The following is a 6,000-nucleotide window of genomic DNA, read 5'->3' on the forward strand; positions in this document are numbered from 1 at the left end:
TAATTAAATAAAGCCAGTCATAAAAGACCATATCTTGAACAATTCCATTCGTATAAAATTTCTAAAATACAAAGCTAGGGAGACATAAAAGTATATTAGAGGTTCAGGGAGGACTGGGTGGCATGATCTCTAATAAGCACTGATTTTCTTTTAGGGTGATGAATGTCTTCTGTGACTGATTATGATTGTATTTGCACAACTAAGATAAATTAAAATTATTCAATTATACACTTAAGCAGCTGAGTTTTGTGGCATTGCATTTTATCTCAGTACCACTGTTATAAAGTGAAAACTGATGGAGATGAAAGGAGAAATATTCAGATGACATAATTTATATGTTGAAAATTCCAAGGAATCTGCAAGAAATGTTCTAGAACTGATAAGTGAATTCAGTATGGTCATAAGATACAAGATCAATACACACAAATCAATTGCATTTCTATATATTTACAATGAACCAGTGAAGACTGAAATTAAGGATTCAAAAACATTTAACATTGTTCCAGAGATGATGAAATATGAGGGATAAATCCAACAACACTTGTATATAATTTGTATATAGAAAATAATAAGATATTGAAGAAGAAAAAACAAAGGAATCATAAATACTAGAAAAAGCATATTATGTCCATTGATTTAAACACACAGCTGAGTAAAGATATCAGTTCTGAAATTGATCTATAGGGATTTTTTTCTCTCTGTTGCTGCAGAGGTTGGTTTTCTTTTTTTCCCCCCACTTGAAGTGCCTTCATTACCTGGAGGAGCAAATGGCAAATAAGTCTATTCTAGCCATGAGAATCCCATGAAAATTATGAAAGGGTAAAAAGGTATGACACTAGAAAGTGAGCACCTCACATTGGAAGGTGTCCAGTATGCTACTGGGGAAGAACCGAGGGCAATTACTAATACTTCCAGAAAGAATGAAGCAACTGTGCCAATGTGGAAATGAAGTTCGGTTGTGGATGTGTCTGGTGATGAAAGTAAAGTTCAATGCTATAAGAACAATACTGCAAGCCTAGAATGTTAGGTCCATGAATCAGGGTAAATTGGAAGTGGTGAAGCAGGAGATGGCAAGAGTGAAGTCAGTATCTCAGGAATCGGTGACCTAAAATGAAAGGGAATGGGAAAATTTAATTCAAATGATCATTATGTCTACTAGTGTGGGCAAGAATCCCTTTGAAGAAATGGAATAGCCCTCGTAGTCAACAAAAGAGTCTAAAATTCAGTACTTGGGGGCAAGCTCAAAAATAGCAGAATGAGCTTGGTTCATATTCAAGGCAAACCATTCAACATCACAGAAATCCAAGTCTGAGCCCCAACAACTGACACTGAAAATGTTGAAGTTGACTGGTTCTATGAAGACCTGCAAGGCTTTCTAGAATTAACATCAAAACAAGATATCCTTTTCCTTATAGGAGACTGGAATGCAAAAATAGGAAGACAAGAGATACCTGGAGTAACAGGTAAGTTTGGTTATGACGCAGAGTAAAGGCTAACATAGTTTTGTCAAGAGAAAACACTGGTTATAGCAAACAACCTCTTACAGCAAAACAAAAGACTACTCTACACATGGACATCATCAAATGGTCAATACCAAAATCAGATTGATGGTATTCTTTGCAGATGATAATGGAAAGCTCTATATAGTCAGTACAGATAAGACCTGGAGCTGACTATAGCTCATATCATGAGCACCTTATTGCTAAATTCAGCTTTAAATTGAAAGAAAGCAGGGAAAACCACTAGGCCATTCACATATAATCTAAATCAAATCCCTTATGATTATTCAGTGGAGGTGACAAATAGATTCATGGAGCAATATCTGGTAGCCAGAGTGCTCGAAGAACTATGGACAGAAGTTAGCAACACTGTACAGAAGGCAGTGATCAAAACCATCCTAGAGAAAAATAAATGTAAGAAGGCAAAGTGGTTGTCTGAGGAGCCTTTCAAGTAGCTGAAGAAAGAAGAGAACTGGAAATTAAGGAAAATGGAAAGAAACACAATGAAGAGTTTCAGAGAATAGCAAGGAAAATGAGAAGCTCTATTTAAATGAATAGGTCAAAGAAATAGAGGGAAAAAAATAGAATGGGAAAGACTAGGGATCTCTTCAAGAAGATTGAAGAGATTAAGACAACATTTCATGGAAGGTTGTGAATAATAAAGGATAAAAATTTTAAGGACCTAATAGAAGCAGAAGAGATTAAGAAATGTTGGCAAGCATACATAGAGGAACTATACAACAAAGTTCTTAATGACTCAAGTACGATGGTGTAGTCACTCTCCTAGAGCCGGAAAACCTGGTGTGTAAAGCCAAGTGGGCCTTAGAAAGCATTACTACAAATAAAGGAAGTGGAGGTGATAGAATTAGAGCTGAGCTACTTAAAATACTAGAAGATAATGCTGTGATAGTGCTTCACTCAATATGTCAGCAAATTTGGAAAACTCAGGAATGGCCACAAGATAGGAAAGGGTCAGTTTTCTCTCCAGTCCCAAAGAAGGGCAATGGCAAAGAATGTTCAAACTACTGCACAATTGTGCTCATTTCACATTTTAGAAAGGTTACGCTCAAAATCCTTCAAGGTAGGCTTCAACAGTGCATGAAATGGAAACTTCCAGAGGTAAAAGCAGGATTTAGAAAAGGTAGTGGAACCAGAGATCATTGCCAACATAGATTGGATCATGGACAAAGCAAAGGAATTCCAGAAAAATTTATACTTCTGCTTCGTTTATTATGGGAAAGTCTTTGACTGTGTGGATCACAAAAAAATGAAAAACTATTAAGAAAAGTGAGTACCAGACCACCTACCTGTCTCCTAAGAAACCTATATACAGGTCAAGAAACAACAATTAGATGTGGATATGGAACAACAGACTTGTTCAAAATTGGGAAAGGAGTATGGCAATGCTGCATATTCTCACTCTATTTAACTCATATGCAGAAGCAAAATACATCAAGCAAAATGCCAGGTTTGATGAAGCTCAAGCTGGAATCAAAATTGCTAGGAGAAATATCAACAGACTCAAATATGCAGATGATACCACTCTAATGGCAGAAAGAGAAGAGGAACTAAAGAGCCTCTTGATGAAAGCGGAGAGTGAAAAAGCTGGCTTAAAACACAACATTCAAAAAACAAAGATCATGGCATCCAGTCGCATCACTTCATTTGCCAATAGAAGGGGAAACAGTGACAGATTTTGTTTTCTTGGGCTCCAAAATCTCTGAGGAAGGAGACAGCAGCTATGAAATTAAAAGATGCTACCTCCTTGGAAGGAAAACTATAATAAACCAAGACAGCAAATTAAAAAGCAGAGACATCACTTTTGCCAACAAAGTTCTGTTTAGTCAAAGCGATAATTTTTCCAGTATTCATGTATGGGTGTGAGAGTTGGACCATAAAGAAGGCTGAGCGCCAAAGAACTGATGTTTTCGAACTGTGGTGCTGGAGAAGACTCTTGAGAGTCCCTTGGACAGCAAGCAGATCAAACCAATCAATCTTAAAGGAAATCAACCTTGAATATTTATTGAAAGGACTGATGCTGACGCCAAAGCTCTAATACTTTTGCCATCTATGGGAAAAGACAACTCATTGGAAATGATCTTGATGCTGGGAAAGATTAAAGGAACGGGGGGCAGCAGAGGATGAAGTGGTTAGATAGCATCATGACTCAACTGACACGAATTTGAGCAAATTCTAGTAGATAGTAATGGACAGAGAAGGCTGGCAAGCTGCAATCTATGGGGTCACAAAGTGTGAAACAGGACTTAGTGACTGACAAACAGCAATCTTCATTTATAACTTTGTATGTTTCATTTGTACAGCATTATATTTTGACTTTCTATGTTATAGTGTGTTGATGTTGTTCAGTTGGCTCAACTATTTGCACCACAGTTTGAAAGTGTATATTCTTGAGCGCTAAGCCTCCTTTATTGTCAAGCTCTCACATCTATACATGAATACTGGAAAAACTATAGCTTTGAATATACAGATCTTTGTCAGCAGAGTGATGTTTCTGCTTTTTAATATGCTGTCTGTGTTTATCATAGCTTTTCTTCCAAAAAGCAAGCGTCTTTTGATTTCATGGCTGCAGTCACTATCCACTGTGATTTTAGAGCCCAAGTAAATAAAATCTATCACTGTTTCCATTTTTTCTCCATCTATTTGCCATGACGCAATAGGACCAGATGCCATGATCTTCATTTTTTGAATACTGAGTTTTAAGCCAGATTTTTCAGTCTCTTTTTCCACCTTCATCTAGAGGCTCTTTAATTCCTCTTCCCTTTCTGCCCTTAGAGTGGTGTCATCTGCATATCTGAGGTTATTCATATTTCTCCTGGCATCTTGACTCCAACTTGAGATTCATTCAGCTTGGCATTTTGCATGATGCACTCTGCATATAAGTTAAATACGCAGGGTGACAGTATTCAGCCTTGACGTATTCCTTTCCCAATTTGTGTCAGTTATTTCATGACCAGTTCTAACTTTTGCTCCTATATCTACATGCAGGTTTCTCAGAAGGCAGGTAAGATGGTCTGGTATTTCCATATCTTCAAAAATTTTTCATAGTTTGTTGTAATGTATATAGTCAAATGATTTAGCATAGTCAATGAAGCAGAAGTAGATGTTTTTTTGGAATTCTTTCACTTTTTATATGATCAACAAATTTTTGCAATTTGATCTCTGGTTCCTCTTCCTTTTCTAGATCCAATTTGTACATCTGGAAGTTCTCATTACACATACTGTTGAAGCCTAGTTTGGAGGATTTTAAGCATTACTTTGCTAGCATACAAAATAAGAGCAACTGTACAGTGGTTTTTACATTCTTTGGTATTGTCCTACTTTGGACTGGAACGAAAACTGACCCTTTCCAGTCCTGTGGCCACTGCTGACTTTTCCAAATTTGCTGGCATATTGACAGCAACACTTTAACAGCATCATCTTTTAAGATTTGGAATAGTTCAGTTGGAATTCCATCACTTCCACTAGCTTTGTTCATAGTAATTCTTCCTAAAGCCCACTTGACTTCACACTCCAGAATGTCTGGCTCTAGATAAATAATTACACCATCATGGTTATACATGTCATTAAGACTTTTTTTGTACAGTTCTTCTCTGTATTTTGCCACCTCTTCTCAATGTCTTATGCTTCTGTTAGATCCATATCATTTCCACCCTTTATTATGACCATTTTTGCATGAAATATTTCATTGGTATTTCTCTTTAATTTTTTTGAAGAGACTTTTAGTCTTTCCCATTCTATTGCTTTTCTCTATTTCTTTGCATTGTTCACTTAAGAAGGCTTTCTTATGTCCCCTTGCTTTACTATTCTCCTGCACTATAGTGTGCTCACCACCAAAAATTCCAATCAGAAAATCAACAAGCTTTTATTGAAGTGTAGACAAATTTATTTTTTAAATTTTGTGGAAATTCCTTAAGACAGATTTTTTTAAAAGAAGACAGTAAAAGAAAATAAAGTGAGAAGAAACATTCTTCTAAACATGAAGGCCTATTCTATGTCTAGAGGAATCAAGGCAGTGTGTTCTGCTGAAGAGAAAGATTTAGATCAGTGCAACAGAATAGATAAACTAAAATTATTTCAAGGAATGGTTCTGGTGCAATTGGACAACTCAAGGCAAAAATTAACCTACACATTAATCTGACACTTTATACAAAAATACATAATGGATAATGGATTAAATATAAAACATAATGCTAAAAATATAAGGCATTTAGAAAAAGTGTAAGAGAAAACATGTGTGGCAAAATGTCTTACACTTGACATCAAAAGTATGATCCATAAAAGGAAAAATAGATAAATTGAAAGCATCAAAATAAAAGGTTTCCTTTGCAATAAACCCTAAGATTAAAAGAAAAAAAAGTTTTAGATTAGGAGAAAACACAAATCCCACATTTAACACAGGATTCATATGTATAATGTGTAAAGAATGCATAATTTCAGTATTAATAAAACAAATAATGCAGTTAGAAAGCAAGCAAAAGAT

The sequence above is a fragment of the Budorcas taxicolor genome, chromosome 17, assembly GCF_023091745.1.
Source record: "Budorcas taxicolor isolate Tak-1 chromosome 17, Takin1.1, whole genome shotgun sequence".
Taxonomy (NCBI): domain Eukaryota; kingdom Metazoa; phylum Chordata; class Mammalia; order Artiodactyla; family Bovidae; genus Budorcas; species Budorcas taxicolor.